This window comes from Ursus maritimus, unplaced genomic scaffold (genome assembly GCF_017311325.1).
Source record: "Ursus maritimus isolate PB19 unplaced genomic scaffold, ASM1731132v1 scaffold_11, whole genome shotgun sequence".
Lineage (NCBI taxonomy): Eukaryota > Metazoa > Chordata > Mammalia > Carnivora > Ursidae > Ursus > Ursus maritimus.
The window spans coordinates 17,069,852-17,089,849 of NW_024423453.1; the positions used below are offsets into that span (position 1 = coordinate 17,069,852).

The 19,998-nt window shown below is 40.0% G+C and overlaps 1 long non-coding RNA gene across 1 annotated transcript in view; it reads left to right on the plus strand.

The window, feature by feature from the left end:
• Positions 1-19,998, plus strand: part of LOC103661815 — a 214,824-nt gene that overhangs the window by 113,917 nt on the left and 80,909 nt on the right. Inside the window, exon 4 of the long non-coding RNA XR_005833881.1 lies at positions 13,537-13,594. This is a non-coding gene — a long non-coding RNA (uncharacterized LOC103661815). The remainder of the gene's footprint in view (positions 1-13,536; positions 13,595-19,998) is intronic.

Consider the following 19,998-nt stretch of genomic DNA (forward strand, 5'->3'; position numbering starts at 1 on the left):
AAAGTCCACTGTCTCTCAGATTTACTGCCCTTCTGCTCTTTATTATTATTATTATTTAACTATATTTTGTTGTGGTAGGAACGCGTAATGTGAGATCTATCCTCTCCACAAAATTTTAAGCGTACAATACGAGGTTTTGTTAATTTTAGGGACAATGCTGTGCGACAGGTTTTCAGAACTTGTTCAACATGAGTAATCGAGTCTGCTTTCTAGTTTTCATCTCAATTCTTCACTCCCCAATGTCCCCGGGTCCCATGCATAGGTACCCATAACCGCCTCATCCATCCGTTCTTTCGAAGTGCTGGTCGGGGCTCTCTGACCCTTAACATCTTTTATCCTCGGCCGTGTTTCACTGCTTGCCCTCCAGCCCCGTGTACTTGCTAACCATCTCAGCATAGAGTGGCCTGCCTAGGGAGGACCAGGGGGCGAGGCTGGAGAAATGTTACCACATGGTTCATATAGTCCCTTAGATACCATGATAAGGTATTCAAAGTTTATCCACAAGGTTCTGGGAGCCACTGAAGCATTTCAATTCCCGGAGAAACATTTTTACACTTATGCTACCTAAAGATCATTATAGGAAGGATGGATTGAAGGCGTCCAGTCTGATGGCAGGAAGAACAAGTATGAGGCTGTTAGAATTATCCAGACAAGAAGTATTGAAGGCCTGAACTAAGGCTGCACCAGTTGGGAATAGAGGGAAGAGGAAGGATATTAGATTATATAGGCAGAATAGAGGGATTCTAGTGACTGATTATTACTAACAAAGGGAACTTTCCATTTGTTTGATGAGATCAGAGTGGCCATTTTGTTATTGTTCTTTCATTCGTGGTTAAATAACATAAGATCCAGGTTCTAAGTCTCTAACAGCAATGTAGTTAAAAGAGCTTAGCCCATAGCTTGGTGTACCCTTTCGTAAATGTTAGCTCTGCAGCTGAAGAGGTAGAAGATTCCAATATTCTTGTCACATACTAGATTTTCTTTGGAATAATCCCATTTCCAGTCAATTGCAGCAGGAGATTTTCTGGTTTTAAGAACTTCAGAGATCCCAGATTCAGTTTTGTGAAGCTCTTTATATGAATAAATGCAAGATCAGAATTTGTCTTCGAGAAGCACTGAACCTGGAAGAACTGTTCTGAGTCTTTCTTATCTATGTTCCTTTCATAAATAGCTGACCAGGTTGTTAGAATTGCTTCCCAGCCTTTCTGGATGGTGAAGAGGCAGGATGCTTGATTAGTACAAGGGGAATTTATTCAGTTGTCCAAGGTGAGCCTGGGAATTGGCCCAGGCTCTTATTGCTTAGCTCAGTACCCCTACTTCTTTGTTCTGTTTTATCTGTATTAAAAAGTGTTTTGAGGCTCTATTCAGAAAAGTTTAGTATGTGTTTTATAGGAAGCATTTTCATTAGGGAGAGTAGATTTTAAAATAAAATACTGGGCTCCTGTAGTTGTCCCCATGTAATTTTTATTATGTTATAAATGGTAAAAAAAAAAAAAAAAAAAAAAGAGGCTAACCCAAATCTTCCTAATGGTCATACTAAAACAATTCTCCTTTATAGACACATTTTTAAAGGAGAAGTATATATTTTAAAAGATGGCTTTTAGTTTTATGGTCAGGCACGTTGCTGAAAGCAAAGCTGAAAAAAATCCCATAGGCATAAAGCCAGTTTTAAAAGTGGGAACCTACTGAGTTTCAACCAAACCCACTGACAACGCACCACAGGTGCACGCCACATGGGAGGCTGAAAAAAAATGTGATTGTGAGGGTCCTGTTGACAGTTCCATATCCATAATCTTTTCCTCTTAAATTTGATCTGTGCATCTGGTACATATTTACACATGTATTTTTGCTGCGGGAGCTTCGAGTTCTTTAAGTAGGTCAAGACTGTCCATGCTCGGAAACCTCGTGTCGGGGAGGGATGAGGAGACGGGGTGAGCGGGCTGGCAAGTCCGAGTGGCCTTGGTCGCTGCAGGGCTCTGTTAGAGTCTTTGAGGTTGCCTGAGGGTCCTCCCCTCTGAGAATGGGATTAGTGGGAACTCTACTTCAAACAGGAGGCCTGTCCCACTTCCTAGAAGTTGTAAACGCCAAGGAAAGTTTCACTGCTGCAGATTCAGCTCGGGGCAGGAGCTGAAAACCACACTCGGAGTCCCGGGCCCGCCGTCCTCCGCCGCAGCCGCCGTCTGGCCGGGAATAAGCAGTCCGATCGCGGAGGGTCAGCTTTCTCACTGTCGCGGCGGGCAGCGTCGAACCCGCTCTTCAGGCCCAGTGCCTTAGCCCGCTTCAGTCACTTCTCAGCAAGGGTCTCACCTTCAGAGCTTCTCGAAGCGTGATTAACATCCGCCTCCGTGCGTTGTCATCCGTGTGGACACGGCGGCCCCCTCGGGAGAGCTGCCCTGTGTGTCCTCGTGCGAGGCTTCGCTGCGAGTGTCACGTCAGGAGAGGTGGCTTGCCTTGGGAAGGTGACCCCGAGCAAGCGGGCTCAGAGCGGCCTCCAGCTCGCACGGGAGCGCCGTCTGAATTGCAGGGAGCCGCGGACTGGACGGTTCGGGGCCGCGTCGGAGGCCCTTCCTCAGGCCGTGCGTTCCAGCGTCCTGCCGCCGCCACCTCGTTACATCGCGGGGAAGCGGGGCTTTGTGTTGAAACAGGTCATGTGTCTTAGTCTTTGTCTTTCAGTGAGGAGCTTTGTAAGGCTGTAGCGTAGCCTTCTTTATGCCATTTGTCGTCACGTAGTCGTGTCATTTTGTAGCTGTTAACCTTGGGCAGTTTATTAAGCTCTTTGTGCCTCCGTTTTCTCATCGGCGACACATGAGCCCGGCAAGGTGTTGAGGATCCCATGAGCAAATACACGCAAGGTCTTTAGCCTGGCACCTAGCACATAGCAGGTGCTGTGTACGCGTTCGCCCTCATTTCTCCTCGGATTGAACTGAAAATCCGTACTGGAACTTCGGGTCAACAAATGTGTCGTGGCTCTTCTATAATTTCACCGATGTTTTGGTTTTACTACCTTGGAGCAATCAGGCCCAAGGGCAGAAATAATCTTAAGCTATTAATCAATAGGTTTTTGTTAACGATCTGTGGTCTGTGTTGTGGAGTTATGAGATACTGAGGGCTATCTCAAGATAAAATTGACATCTATGTACCCAGAGGTCCCAGGTGGGCATGTGAAGATGAACGTGCTGATGTGGCTGAGTCTCCTGGGGTCTGGAACTTGAAAGACTCCTGGCGGAAGTGATTGGTGATTTGCTCTGTCCTCCCCTAAGGAGTACGAGCCTCACTCACACATGAGGGCGTATCAGTTCCCTGTGAGCAGCACCACAACCAAGCCATGGGGTAGGTGAAGTTGGGAGTGGAGAGCATGTATCTGACATCGTAAGATAGACCCACAGCCCCGGTGTCACCCCAGAGGCGGCGAGGAAGCACCTCTAAAGAGTCAGCTAGTCCCCGAGATGCCACTAGAGGGCGCAGTATGGACAGAACTGTGAATTGCACTCAGGATATGTGACTGATTCTTAGGTAATGGAAAGCTGGATTTGGAAGCTTTCTGAGGAAGTGGGAGAACTACTGAAAAACAGGATGCCTGGGAACCTAGAACAGAAAATTCTTTGAGAGAAAAAAGAGTGATAACAGCTACCATTTATTGAGCACTTACTAAGAGGCGGGTATGATTTAAGTGCACTTATCTCCTTGAATTCTTACAGTCACTAATGAAGGGCTTTATTATTGTCTTCAAATGACAGATGAGGACACGGAGGACATGGAGACTTAGGGGAACGTGCCCAGGCTCACTTAGCCTCTATGTGAAGCAGCTAGTGTTTAGTTCAGGACTATCTGAGTCTAAAGACTTCTTCACTTGTGTTCTTAATCCTTAAACCTATGCTCAGAGAGGAAGGGCTAAGGTTATCCCTGAAGGAGGGCAACAAATAACTGCAGCCCAGCTGCTGGGAAGGGTTTCAGAAGTCATGCAACTCTGAAATGTATCTGAGTCCTCCTCTTCCCAGTGATCTGAGCAAAGGTGTAGGTTACAAACTTTCATGCTGAGTCTGTGGTCACAGAATGGATTTCTGTGCAACCTCATCCATCCAGAGAAGGGGGACTTTGCTGGGAGAAAGACTTAGAACAGCATCCAAACAGAACCCTTATCACTGGGTTTCATAGATTCTGGCAGCATGGAGAGTGCATATGTCGGTGAATATGTCTCTCTAGACTTGAGCCATTAGAAGTTGTACTATACACATTCACCTGAGGGCCGTTGCCGGAGGGCAGCATCTCAGGTCGGGATCTGAGAAGACTTCCCCTGCGGTTGTGAGAGTTCCATGGTTGGGAGCACCAGAGCCATCTCACTGTGTCATCTACTGTGAAGCCTCTCAAAGGGCTTGGTGGCTGGAAGAGGGCATCAGTCAGAGATAATAAGCACTTCCTGGCTCAATTTCTGGGGCAGATAACAGTGTTGTGCTACACTGTTTTCTCCTTTTGGTCAAATTTTTATCAAGACACTTTACTTTTTTGACTGAAACCATTGGGCTCAGTTAAGACTACTAGCAACCTCTCTCAGTTACCACCTCCCCCCCCCCACATTTGGTAATAACAGCATGCTAAAATAACTTAAAGTAAAAAAAACAACAAATCCCCACAAAAAAACCCCCAAAAAACTGGGGCCCAGGTTAAAAATATGAATGGAGGTCCACATATCGTATGTCTAAATATTTTAAAATTATAAAGTATAAGTAAAGCTCTACAAAGGACATGGATAGACATTTTACAAAGCTAAAATGAAATTTGTCTTTTTTATCAGTTAGCAATAACACTCAATGCTTATGGAAGTGTGGGGAAGTGGGCATGCGTATATTGATAGTGGGGGTTGTAATAGCAAAACCTTTTGGGAGGTTATTTAGTAGTATCTATTAAAATTTAAAATATTCATTCCGTATGGCTCAGTTATTCCTCTTCTAGGAATTAACCCTTCATTTTTTTTCTTTACTTGTTCCTGATTTGAATGGCAATACTTCTAATGTTTCACCATGAAATATAACTTTTGCTGCAATGTTCTTTTCTCTTCTTTCTTCCTTTCTTTCAATCATCACCTCTTTAAGGAAATATCCTTCCATTCTTAGTTTCTATTATGAATCAAATTTACATTTTATTGAATGCTTTTCCTGTATCTATTGGGATGGGCACACCTTTCCCCCCATTAAAATAAATCCATTAAAGTAATGAGTTTTACTGATAGAATTTCTAATGACACTTCTAGCATTTCTGGGGTAAACTAAGCTTGGTATGACACATCATTTTTATTAATGACTGAATTTGGCTTGCCGATATTTGGTTCAGCGTTTCGCGTCAATGTTTAGGCATTAGATTAGCCTATAATGTTCTTTCTTTATATGTCCTTTAGTTTTGGAAACAAGGGTGTAATAATGTCATAAATGAATTGATAATTTCTGTTTTTTATTTTTTCGGGAAGTTTGTATAATATTGGCATTATCGGTTTCTTGACTGTTTTAGTAGAACTTGTAAAACTATTTGATCCCAGTTGTTTTATTTTTACTTCGTGGTAAATTTTTACTTACTCTTTTATTTTTTTGCTCAATTCATTTAATGATATGGGACTATTTGGGCTTTCTCTTTAAACATAAAACAGCTTTCATAAAGTATGATTTTCTATGAAGTTACCTATTTTGTCTAAATAACAGGCTTTTTGTTAGTATTCTCTTTAATTTCTGTTCTATTTAATAATGTGGTCCACTTTTCATTCTTAATGTTTATTTGCGATTCTCTTTCCTTTTTTCCTTCCTTCTCTCTCTCTTACCTTGTTTAGTATTATCAAATGACTTGTACATTTCAGGGCTCCCCTAACATTTGTGGGACCCACTGTAGAAATATGAAAGGAGGTTCACATATCCTGTGTCTAAATATTTTAAAATTATAAACTAATAAAATGTTGAGTAAAATATGTTCTGTTCTCCTACTTTGACAGATGTACTTTCATAATGACCACGAAACTACATTAGAATTTAGAAGTCTTAGAATCCTTAAAATTTCATGCAGGAACATGGCAGCATAGGGAGCTCTGGCCCCTGGCCTATGAGCTCTTCTTCTTCTTTTACCATCTGTAAGTCTATTAAAAGGTGTCTATAAACTAAAGGTCATACATAAAGAATGTTTAAATTTATAATACATTCATATTATGGAAATTTATTAGTATGCCTTAAAAAGATGAGTCAAGGGGTGCCTGGGTGGCTCAGTCCAACTCTTCATTTCAGCTCAGGTCATGATCTTAGGGTGGTGAGATGGAGCCCTGCATCGGGCTCCGTGCTCAGCAGTCAGTCTGCTTGAGAATTCTCTCTCTCTCTCTCTGCTCCTTGCCCTCCTCCTTTCTCCAAAATAAATAAATAAATCTTAAAAAAAAAAAAAAGATGAATCAAATCTGCAAATACTGCCCTGGAAATATGTTCATGATATATTAAATGAAAAACCATGCTGAAGTCCTATAGGTATAGCATAATCCCATTTTTGTTAAAAAAAAAAAAAAAAAAAGAAAGAAAGAAACCTATATGGGAAGTATACATATGATTATGAAGATATCAAAATAGGTAAAAATTGGGGGAAACATCACACTATTAATATTATACTATTAATATTAGTTTTGTCTAGAGAGTAGATTTTAAAGGATAAAGGGACTTATTGTTCTTTTTTTTAAGTCAAAGAATCCTGGAGAAATATTTATTTATTAAGTGATTCAAACATTTGGAGTTTTTGCAATGAGCACATAGTACAATGTAATCATAAGGAAATCCAAGATTTTATACATTTTATACATACATATGTATGTTCATATGTATATATGTTGTGTATTTATGTGTGTGTGTATATATAATGTATATGTGAATAATATTAGTATATTATTTTAGGTAAGCCACTAAACTCCCACAAAAGAGACAAAATTTACAGATAAGGTACTCGGATTGATAGAGATGGGAAATGATGCTAGTAACTAAAATACAACCGGACATTGATCTAATGCCCACTGGTACACAGGTGTTACTGAAATTGTGGGAATAAAGAGGGCTGGCCCAGGGACAGCAGGTACGGTTGAGAAGAGGCTGGGGTGCCTGGACTAGAACCATAGAGATAATCAACATTTATTTATTTATTTATTTATTTATTTATTATTATTATTTTTTAATGTTTTTTTTTATCATATTATGTTAGTCACCATACAGTACATCCCCGGTTTCCAATGTAAAGTTCAATGATTCATTAGTTGCGTATAACACTCAATGCACCATGCAATACATACCTTCCTTACTACCCATCACCGGTCTATCCCATTCCCCCGCCCCCTCCCCTCTGAGGCCCTCAGTTTGTTTCTCATAGTCCATAGTCTCTCATGCTTCATTCCCCCCTCTGATTAACCCCCTTTCTTTATCCCTTTCTTCCCCTACCGATCTTTCTAGTTCTTATGTTCCACAGATGAGAGAAATTATATGATAATTGTCTTTCTCTGCTTGACTTATTTCACTTAGCATTATCTCCTCCAGTGCCGTCCATGTTGCTGCAAATATTGAGAACTCGTTCTTTCTGATATCTGAGTAATATTCCATTGTATATATGGACCACAACTTCTTAATCCAGTCATCTGTTGAAGGGCATCTCGGTTCCTTCCACGATTTAGCTATTGTGGACAATGCTGCTATGAATATTGGGGTGCATATGGCCCTTCTCTTCACTACGTCTAAATCTTTGGGGTAAATACCCAGTATTGCAATGGCTGGGTCATAGGGTAGCTCAATTTTTAACTTTTTAAGGGACCTCCACACTGTTTTCCAGAGTGGCTGTACCAACTTGCATTCCCACCAACAATGTAGGAGGGATCCCCTTTCTCCACATCCTCTCCAACAATTGTTGTTTCTTGCCTTGTCTATTTTTGCCATTCTAACTGGCGTAAGGTGGTATCTCAGTGTGGTTTTGATTTGAATTTCCTTGATGGCTAATGATTTTGAACATTTTTTCATGTGTCTGTTAGCCATTTGTATGTCTTCATTGGAAAAGTGTCTGTTCATATCTTCTGCCCATTTTTTGATTTGTTTATTTGTTTCTTGTGTATTGAGTTTGAGAAGTTCTTTGTAGATCTTGGATACCAGTCTTTTATCTGTAGTGTCATTTGCAAATATCTTCTCCCATTCCGTGGGCTGCCTCTTAGTTTTTTTGACTGTTTCCTTGGCTGTGCAGAAGCTTTTTATCTTGATGAAGTCCCACAAGTTCATTTTATCTTTTGTTTCTCTTGCCTTTGGAGATGTGTCATGAAAAAGGTTACTTTGGCCGATGTCGTATAGGTTGCTGCCTATGTTCTCCTCTAGGATTTTGATGGATTCCTGTCTCACATCGAGGTCTTTCATCCATTTGGAGTTTATTTTTGTGTATGGTGTGAGAGAGTGGTCAAGTTTCATTCTTTTGCATGTAGCTGTCCAATTTTCCCAGTACCATTTATTGAAGAGACTGTCTTTTTTCCACTGGATGTTTTTTCCTGCTTTATCAAAGATTAGTTACCCAAAGAGCTGAGGGTCCATTTCTGGGTTCTCTATTCTGTTCCATTGGTCTATGTGTCTGTTTTTGTGCCAGTACCATGCTGTCTTTGTGATCACAGCTTTGTAGTACAGCTCGAAATCTGGCATTGTGATGCCCCCAGCTTTGTTTTTCCTTTTCAACAGTTCCTTGGCGATTTGGGGCCTTTTCTGGTTCCATACAAATTTAAGGACTATTTGTTCCAGTTCCTTGAAAAATGTCATCAGTGTTTTGATTGGGATGGCATTGAAAGTGTAGATTGCTCTGGGTAGCATGGACATTTTAACTATGTTAATTCTTCTGATCCATGAGCATGGAATATTTTTCCATCTTTTTGTGTCTTCTTCAATGTCTTTCAAGAGTGATTTATAGTTTCTAGAATATAGATCCTTTACATCTCTGGTTAAGTTAATTCCAAGGTAGAGATAATCAACATTTAAAAGACAAGGAGGAAACTTGAAGGAAACTTAGTTGCTTCTTGAGAACTAGAACAAGAAGTAATGTTACCAAGGCAGAAAGAAGCATGTCATCAAACACTGCCAAGAAGTCTAAGGTATGAACCAAAAAAATCTTCATTGAATTTGTCAACTCAGGTCCTGACAAGGACAATTTTAGTTGTGTGAGCAAAGTCAGATTATTCTGGGTTGAGGTGTAAGGCCGAGAGAGGAAGCAGTGAGCACGGATGACTTTTTCTGGACACTCCTTTGTGAGCTAATCAAAACTGAATGTGTAGTGTGAGGGGATATGTGTTGAAGACAAAGCACTCTTCAAAGGTTTCACAGCTAAATTGTGACTCAAATAACCTTGACTAAGGAGATTATGAAGGTTTCTGTTGATTATTATGTCCAGATAAGGACTTCACAATTTATGAAGAATTTGGAAAAGGTTTTGAGGAGAATCACACAGATGGTTATTTGATCATAACGTAAGCCTTTGAAGATATTAAGTGGGAGAACTATCTTCAAGTATGAGGAGTGCTATTACTCAGAAGAGGGTGACTATTTGTACTTTATTTCCCCTCAAAAGAGAACATGGAAACGGGTTTGGTTGAAACATGAGGGATTTAATCTAGAAATCAAGATTTCCTGACACTGTGATTGAATGTTCAAGCAGGTTACAGAAGTTGCTACAAAATCTCTTCTTAGAGGTCTCAGAAACTTAACAATAATAGTTTTGAAATAAGACCTTGAGGAGTAAACATTGGTGAATTTGATTCATCCTTTCTGAGAGAGAATAGTTGGCTGATGGCTGCGGTAGCTAAGGGACTGTCCGTGTACCTCCCTACAGCTGCGTGGTAAGTCTCTTGCCAACTAAATCAAGCTGATTTGACACAAAGTGGTTGTTTGTAAGCCCCTGAGAGCTCTTTCAGCATCTCAAACCCCGAAGCTGCTCACAGTATTTCCTGTGGGCTTCGAGTTTAGACCTCAGGAAACTTGAAAAATCCATCTGGCGTTGGCGGAGTCTAGAATTCAGGAATGTAAGACAAAAGCAGAAGCAAAGTGAAAATCTCAGAGTACTATATGTCCTTGTGAAGTTTGGAGCCCTAAAACCATCTTTGTTTTTCTCTCACATTAAAGTGAATGGATGAACAGCTCATGGTGGGTGGTTTATGTGGTTTATATATTATTAGTCATCTTGCAGCATTGTGAGACCCAGGCCACTCCTACCACCAATTATGTATTTTTTTTTTGGTGGGAAAAGAATAGAAGCCAACTGGACTATCTTCATTCAATCTCCCTTTTATTCTCTTAAAAATTTATCTTTGTATAGAAAACATTTTGTTACTTTTGAAAGGAATGATTTCATGGAATGTCTTTACAAGGACATTTGTATCATATTTTAAAGCTTTCATTGGTATTATGATTATTTTGACTATAAAGATCTCTGTGAATATGTATTGACATAGATATTAAATTCCAAACTGGAAAAAAGAGAGAGAAATTTTTACCTAACATATGCTTCATATGATGATGGCCCCTAAGTTTAAAATTTTTTTAAGCTTAGAAAGGATGTTGACTTTTTCTTTTACCTAATATAAATTGTTATTTATCCAGTAATAAACAGGATAAGTAGCTATTTCCATGGCTAATTAAGTTTATGTGTTTATCTTTGTATATGTTTTCTATTTCATCTTCCTTTTTAGATTGATTATGTGTTTAAATTTGTTACCTTAGGACCTAAAACAGTGACAATGCACCAGTTATGGCCAGTGTAAAAATATAGGTTGCCTTTGAATAGAGTAATTAGCTGTTAGTCTAGAGTCATTAATTGATGGTATACTCACTTAACTCATTCATTCTTTCATTTATTTATTCATTTGGTGGCTACTCTGTACCATGAGTCATGCTTAACACTGGGGATGAATAACACATGTCCCATGCATTCCAGAAGCTTACAATCTCTTGCAGGGAAACAGGCATATGAAAAAAAAAAAAAGGGGGCAAATATATAGCTAAAACTCTTTGGGTTGCATGTGACAGAGACTCAACTTAAACTATTTTAAGACAAATGGGAAATTTATTAGCCTACAGAATCCAGCGAAGTTAACAACAAACAAAGCATGAAAAGACAGGGATGCAGCCAAGCCTTGGGGACAGCTGGCAGCAGTAATTTATCCTAGGACCGAGTTTCTCTCCTTCACCTCTGTGGTTTTTTTAGAGTGACACCTTCCTTGTCCCTCATTGTAAGTCGGATTTATTCTCCGTGGTGGTGAGCTCACTTTTGCAACTCTTAGCTATCAAGTCTATGATTTCCACAAAGGGGAGGGATTCATTAACTTTCAAACCTTCAATTACCAATGGGGGGCTTGAACTCACAACTCTGAGATCAAGACCTGAGCTGACATCAAGAGTTGGTCACTCTGCGAACTGAGCCAGCCAGGTGCCCCTTGAAGCTTCAGTTTAAAACATTCTTGAGATGTTTTCTGATCATCCTGGCTTAGACAAGGGGTCCAGTTCTAGATCAGTGAAGTGTGGCCATTGGGAGGGGGTCATTTAAGAATTTGGTTCCTCTTGGAATAGCTGCATGGATAGAGATGGGAAGAGCAACTCTGGAAGAGTTCCAGACTGCCATACTATAGATATCATGCTATAATAGGTGCCATGATAGAAGTCTGAATAGATATCAGTGAGGGCATAAAATGGGGCTTACTCCACTTGGGGGACTCAGTTGACTCTTGTAGGGAGAAGGTGATACTTAAGCTTGGCTTTATAACATACATAGTTATTCTTCAAGTAGATTATGGGGTTGGGTTGGGAGAGTGGGAAAAGGGTGTAGGATTGTTGAAAAAAGAAGTCTGGAGAGGCAGGTTGGGCCGAAAGAGTGATGATCTTGTATTTCATGTGCTGTCCTGTGGACAAATACTAAAAAGGTATTTTTTGAAAGAAGCACCTGAAAGTTCCTTTAGAATGTTTTCCAGCTAAGAAAACTATATACCTCATTGTTTTTCTTCTCTAAATGTAAAAGATATAACTTTCTTAAAAGTCTGGCATTTTGAAAGGTTTAGGCATGTATATTTAAAAGAAATATATGTGAATTTGTATAGGTTTTATAAAATAAATTTGTATATTAACTTTGTAATGTTGGTATCTACTGTTAAAGATGTTAGAAATGTGGCCTTGATACTAGTGTCTGACCATTGAAGGAGAATGGAGGAAGGACTCAAAGAATGGACTAGAAGTTTGGTAAAGTGGGAAGGACAAGAGCTAGACCAAGATGAGGGCTAGAAAAAAATGGGCTGAAGATAAAGATCCAGCTTTAAATTGGAAATGGAAGCCACTTAGAGGAAGAGGTGGTTCTAGGAACAGAAAAAGCGGTTCTACATGTGGTAGAAATTTTGAGTGGTGATAATAAGGCTTGGGGGTATTTCTAAGTATATGAATTAATTTCAGAATTATATTATTCCAATCAATTGAACTTGACAACTGAAATTGACAGTCATGATATTAAATTATTACATTCTTACTAAGCTTTTTGACTTGGGTTTTGGGAATATTAATAACTGCTCAATTAATTAGGCAGCAGTCATGAGGACAGAAGCTTTGAGTTTTTATGTCTTTCAATATGGCTGCCCCAGTGTTGAGTATGTGAAAAGATCATCTTATTGATTGATTTCTATAATTTGACAAATATGTCTTATAGGATATAGTAGATATGTACTTAGCTCAGATACATTTAATTGATTACCAACTAGAAACTAAATTTAGTTAATGAGGATTTTCTCTAAATAGTGGACTGATTCTTTACCTTTACAATCAGTGCAGGGAACCAAGACCAATAACATCATATGTGATTAGATACTTGTTTTTGCTTTGGAAAGATTTGCTTAAAGTAGAGCAGATTTCAGAATGACAAAACAAGTTTCCCTGGCAAGTTTGGTATCAAGCTTTTGTTTTGTTATACTTGATTATGTACTTTGGCTGCAAAGACCAAACATATGTTCCAATCCAATTTAGTCTCTGTTCAGAGTGATTCTCCTTATTTGTCCAAAAGTTTCAGAACTATTTTTTTTTTTTTTTTTTTTGCACTTACTCTGAGTATTCAGCCTTCATGTATTTCAGGGACAACAGGCACCCTGGGGATTTGGGTTTGACTCACGACTTTTATAGTTAAGAAGCAAGCCATGCTATTTTAGGCGGTTTTAGTGGTGGCAAGTTGGACGCCAGATGTTTCAAAGGATAAAGTATCCTGCTCTTATGGAACCATGTGCAGTGTAATTTGTTTTCTGATGCAGATGATAGAAAAGTCACTTAAATTTCTATATGCCATAGTTTAAGCAAAATGTTTCTTGTTCATTGTCTATGCTTCCAATAATCTTGTGCCTTTGATGTAATAGTCTTAAGCATATTCTATGCTTCTCCTAAGAACAAAATACTTTTAGAATCTCAGGTTATATGCTTACTGAAATGGAAAAACAACCCAGTTCTTTCCCACTGTGATTCTCTTCCCTATGTGTCTCCTTTATTACTCACACAGAAAACTTCACTTCTGACCTTTCTGCTACTGAATATGTAGAGGATTTCCCTCCACACCGGTAAGCAATTTTCTGTGACATCAGCTGGGTATCCTGCAATTTAACACAACTCTAACACTATCTACCTGGAAATAGTGTTATCACCTTTGCTTCTGACCAACCAGCTATAAATCAGAGGTTCCAATGACCCTTCCTTGGGTTTGATTAATCTGCTAGAGTAGCTTACAGAATTTAGGGAAAGATTTACTTACATTTACCAGTTTATTAAAGGGTATGACGACGGGTACAGATGAATAGTCAAATGAAGAGATGTATAGGGCACGGTGTGGAAGGGTCCCAAGTGCAGGAGCTTCTGTCCCTGTGGAGTTGGGATGTGACACCTTCTTGGTGTGGATGTGTCCACCAACCTGGAAGCTCTCTGTACTTTTGGGATTTTATAGAGGCTTCAATCATGTAATTTACTCCATTTTCAGTTCTTCTCCCTTCTCAAGAGAATGGGGGGTGGGGCCGAAAGTTCCAAGCTTCTAATCATGGTCTTTCTGGTGAGCAGCCCTCATTCAGGAGGCATCCAGGAGCCCACCCAGAGATGCCTCATTAGAACAAAAGATACTCTTATTACCCAGGAAATTACTTGGGTTTCAGGAGTCCTGTGTCGGGAACCAGGGTTAAAGACCAAATATTAGAACAAAAGGTGCTTCTTGTCACTTGTCACTTAGGAAGTTACAAGGTTTTTAGTAGCTCTGTGCCATGAATGGGGAACAGAGATGAACATATATATCTTCTCTTATCTCACACTTATTTCATACAGCCCCATGGATTAAAATATTTGACATATAAGTTTCACAAGAGAATTGTATTACATGTTAAATTTATAAAACAATTTCAGAGAATAATATAATTTCGACAATAAGCTCAATGTTTTTTTGCACGAATTCCTTCTGCATTTGTTAAATGGTTTTCTCAATACCCCTGTTGGTTATGTGAATCATAGGATTCCCAATTATTTGATAAATGCGGAGTATGAAGTTTAATTTATTTAGACTTGACAAAAGTTATCCAACAAGTGAGTCACAGTGAGAATATCCAATACAAATATGCTAGTCCCCTAAATTCAGATGAAGAAAAAAGAAATATGTGTTTAATATTTTTCCCAATTATTTTAACAGAGTCATAATAGCAGACTAATCACATATTGGAGTTAGACAGTTCCTAGAAATTATCTGGTCCAAGTCTTTAGTTTTCAGATGAAGGAGGAAGACCTCGAGAGTTGACCTGCTATGTGCCTATTCATCCACCCAGGGGCGTCAGCCAGGCATATCCCAGAGAAGCCCTGTGACAGCTGCCACAAGAGCTCATAATCACAACTACCATCATTGCTACGTTGGGTGTTGTCATGTGCCACACATTGTCCTAGTGTTTTATTTAATCCTTGCGGTAATTTGTATGTTACTTAATGTTATCATCTCTGCTTATCAGGAAGAAAACAGAGGGAGAGAATTAGAGGGGGACTTCACTTTTCAGCTAAGTGTTGAAAGAGCATTGACCCCACGTCTCCCTGACTTCAAAACCCAGTCCCCTTTCAACTATTTTACCATTGAAAAATGGTGCCATGGTGAACCAATTGCCAAATTGGTTTCCAAATAGGGAAAGTTGTGACAAGATCAATGCAGAATTGTTGGTGGAATAATAACATTAGGTGTGTGATTCTAGCCGGAAAGAGACTATTTCTTATCTGGTGAAGTTCCTTTGAGTGGAGAATGTAGATCTCATGCTTTATTAAGTGGGTCTCTCTACTTTAATTATCCCAATACTTTTTTTCTTCAGAGTCTTTCTCCTTTTCCTTCTTGTCATCAATCCAGATGTAGAAGGAAGATGGAAGAGAAGCACAAATGAAAAAAAATAACAGTCCAGGAAGCTTTGCACTGATTTAAAAAAATTTTTTTTGCACTGATTTACAGATAGTTATTGAGTCAATTACTCTATTCCTGACCTCATGAAGCTCACACTCATGTGTGTGTGTGTATGTGTATGTAGGATGCACATAAACAAGGAACTTTATTTGACTATAAATAACTTTCCACAGCAGTAGCTTCTCACATGAATGAACACATTTGGAGAATAGTGATTACTATTTAGATGTTTTTTTTTAAATTCGATAAGTTCCTACTAAGTTCAGTGGCTGAGAATTTGATTTCAGAAATTGATCAAAGGCCTTATAGTACTAAAATGGCTGTTCTCAGAAAAGTGTTTTCAGAGACCTCTGAAACTCTGTAAACACTTCATTTTTGTACATGTTATGACTGTCTGCTGAAGAATTCATCCTGTAGTTGACTTAAAATCTCCAGGGTATACACTAGGTGAGAAAAGTGAAATAGGATGTGGTATGAGAATAAATGGCCAAGCAAGGGAGAGGAAAAAACTCCCAGTTTTCTTATGCTTGGAAATAAATGTGCAGGAAACTCTTACAATGGCAGCCTTAGCATCGCACCCTTCCCTTCCCTTCCCTTCCCCTCCCTTCCCTTCCCTTCCCTTCCCTTCTCTTTCCTCTTTCCTTTTTCCTTTTTCCATCTATGGAGTTATTTAAAAAAACAAAAACAAACTGCATCTGGAAACATTTTGAGCTAAGGCACTGTGAAAAAGTGTTGGATGATATATCGGGAAAAGTGTTGGGTTAAAGTAACACTAAAACTCAAAATGAGATAGTTTATGTCTCCATTGTATGTCTGGAGGAAAAAGTCCCCGGCCATTAGCAAGGCTGTGCTCCACAAAGCCCTCAGGGATCTAGTGCCCCCTAACTTGGTGACCTCTCTTCTCAAGGTCACACCATGGTCCAAGAAGGCTGTTTCAGCTCCAGCCATCATGTTACTCTTCAGGTAACAGGAAGAAGGAGAAGGGGGGAGATACCTCCTCTGTCCCTTTAAGATTATTTACCGTAAGTTGCCCATACGTATATCACTTCTATTTATATCCCTCAGGCCAGAATTTAGACAAATGGCTACACCTAAATGAAAAGAGGCTGGGAAGAAGAGTCTTTATTTATTCCAGGTGGTCAAATACTTATCTAGCTCAGTAATTCTATGACCATAGGAAGCAAAAAATGGTGAGGGACAACTATAGCAGTTTCTGCCACAGATGACCGTCATTCTGTTCTCAGCCCCAAGTGCCACATGTTGATAATTTTGAATCCAGAATGAGCATGCCTTCAGTGAAACCTATTCTTTCCAACTTGTTTCTGAGATGCACGTCTCTTCATGCCCAGAGACACACGGTGGGCAGAGGCTGGTATTAGGAAAAGAGGAATGCCGAATGGATTTGCAGTTTGCTCTGGGTCCCACTAAAATTTCACAGAAACAGTAGCATCATCTCTGCATGACCCGTTGCCTTCATAAAGATGCCGTTAAAGTTGCAAAACAATTCAGGCTCCTTCAGGCACCTGGAATGCTATTGCGCCATTGCCTGACTCACTTTAAATTGAGAAACAGTTGGGACCTAGGACGGCAACTCCTGCTGCCTGACCTCCGGAGGATTTTCCTTTCTGGAGTTTTAATAGGTGTCATCAGCCTAGTAGGGGAGACTCTTGGCAAACCCGAGGCTTTCTCCTTCCAGAAGCTCACTGATCCTGCCTCTGTGAAGGGGCCAAATTTGTCAGTGGGAAAAGAATTTTAAGAAGTATCATGAAGTAAACTGTTTTGCCATGGTCTGAAGATTGACCCTCGGTAATAAAAACTTCTTGCATTTTCAACCATGGCGTTGAATCATCTCTTTAAATAATTAGCAAGCAGGGAGACAAGATGCAGGCATTTACTTAGCTCTTTGAAAAGGAAACCTTCATTAGATGTGGGTACACTGGGAAAGAGTGAATCAAACCGAGGCACATTCAACTTTTCATAGTTGAAGACTGAGCGTCTTTTTCAAAGATCTCATATATGAACGAAAGAGCAGCGCTACAGTTGTGTGTCTGTCTGTAGAGCTGAGATTTATTGGTAGGCGCTTCTCAAGTGAAATATTTATTACTACTAGAGAGTAATCCTGTTCTTCACTTATTTCTTTTTCTCAGTCTCTTCCCTCACCCACTTTAAAAATGATCCAAATGTTCCACTCGCTGAGTGTGGGAAGACACAGAGCAGCGGGAGGGAAAGAACGACAGAAACTCAGTGAAGGCCATCGGGAACCTGTGCCAGGAAGCGTTTCGAAGAGGTTAATAATGCTGAGATGGTAATGCTCTTAAGTTGCCTTTACGTTGAAAACGTCCAGCTACACTGTGGAGCTTAAATTATCGATCTAATAACAACGATTCCACTTGTAGTTGCCTACCCCTCTATATGGAGATATTTGGTTAGACCAAGTTCGTTCTCAAATGTTGGTCGGTTTTCTGAGTTTTTAAAAAGGTGTTACTCATTATACCACGTGGAACCTCTGTTCTTTGTCCTTTCTGGCCATAGTTACATTGGTTTCCACATTCAGAGCTGTGACAACATTCCAGTAGAGTATCCAAAGTTGTTTTTGCTGTCTGAGAGAGAAGAAAAGAAAATGTATTGGGTAAAGTATGAGAGTTTCTCCTTCTCCGAAACTTCCTCCCACCAGAAAGAAACAAAATTAAAAACAAAGGAACCAGAAAATAAATGCATGTCTGGGAATCCAGGGATTAATTTCCTCATAATATACCTGTTTCGGCAAATACTTGTGCGGGAAGTGTTTGCCTGTTCCTCAAATGTCATAGCTTTCCTTTGGTCTCTCTTGGTGGATCCAGTTTCTCAGCAGTATGATGTATTCCTTGTTATTTCTAGTATTTTCAGTGGACAAGAATCATCTGGTACATAATCCATGACTGGGCTGGAGGCTGCGTGCAGCTGGCCACAGCTGTGCTAGAGTAGCCTGAGAACTGAACTGGTCATATAAGGTGGTTTAAGAAGGTATTTGCGAGTGGAGCAGAAAACGGGCTCTGTGCCAAGCTCAGCTGGTGACGGTGGTTAGCCTCGCAAGGAATTACACTGGTTGTTGGTGGTCACAAAGATGGAGCTGAACAGAGAGCGGAGAATTCACTACCCCTAAGCCTGCAGCATGGCTGAGTTGCAGCCTCTCTGTGGTCAAGTAGGTGTGCCCAATGTAGTGAAAGCCCATGTCTTTGTCTTGCTTACCCTCTAAGGCTTTTCACCACAAAGTCCTCTTTGGAGAAATGTTAGCAGTGATGCCGTATTTTCATTAATATTGGAGTGTGTATATATATATGGGCTCTTAAAGCATGCTATGTCTTTTGTTTGGAGAGCATCAGTCCTTCCAGCATGTGCGAACTAATGCCAGATTGTCACTCTGGGGCAGCAGTGGGCCAGGAATAGTTAAGGCGAACAGGGCGAAGAGTATGAATTGGAAGGAGGGGCCTAGTTTGCTTTGGTTTTAGATAGACTAAGGGAAGGAGTTTGAATTCATAGAATAAGGTAGTCCTGGATGTCACAGGTTAGAATGCAAAATGGTGAAGTCTAGAGAATAGGTGTCAATAGCAAGATGTCTTCCTTACTGAGATAGCAAAATAGGCGGGGTCCAGGCTCTAGAAAACATGGTGGTGCCAGCAGAGAGGAGACACCGAGACAAGCTTTTGGCAAAACAGAGGATGTTTTCACTTTTTCCTTTTATGTACTTCTGATTACATGCGGCTGCTCATTGCCAAAGGGAGACTTGTGGGCTGTCCCCTCTTGACTTAGCAATGCCGGTGGTAGTCAACCTTCTGGGAAGAACTTACACACATCTATCTGAAGTTGGCCTTGGCTCTACGATCATCGCTTGTTTTAAAAATTCACTGTCAAATGAAGTTACTTTATTGTTTTATTTTTTAAAGATTTTATTTTATTTATTTGACCGAGAGAGACAGCGAGAGAGGGAACACAAGCAGGGGGAGTGGGAGAGGGAGAAGCGGGCTTCCTGCTGATCAGGGAGGACCCTGGGATCACGACCCGAGCTGAAGGCAGACGCCCAACGACGGAGCCACCCAGGCACCCCAAATGAAGTTACTTTAGAACTTTACTTAAAAATTTCCCCCAATATAAGCCGAGGATAATTTCAAATCATTTTCAAAATTCAAAGAAGTGGTTAAAGTAAACATTGTCACCTTACCCACTGCTTCTTTTGGGATTTGAATAAGAAAGCTTAATAGTGAAACTGAAGGGCCAAAACATTAGACGACTTTCTATCAAGTTTAATGTCTTCTGTGGTATTGTAACATAGCATTTTCCTGAGACAGCTAAGTAAATCGTGCAGAATTGGCATGTAAAATAAAATAGTAACAGGATATTATGGTTAAGGAAGAAGCCATGAAGATAAAGACTGCCTAAGGCTGAAATTTCTTGATGGCATTAATGAGGACAGTGCAACTTCAGCTAAATCTCTTAAACCAAATCGGTAGATCTGGGCTACGTCCTATGTGTGTTGGTGGATGAGGTCCAGTCCCTTCTCCCTCTCTCTCTCTACTT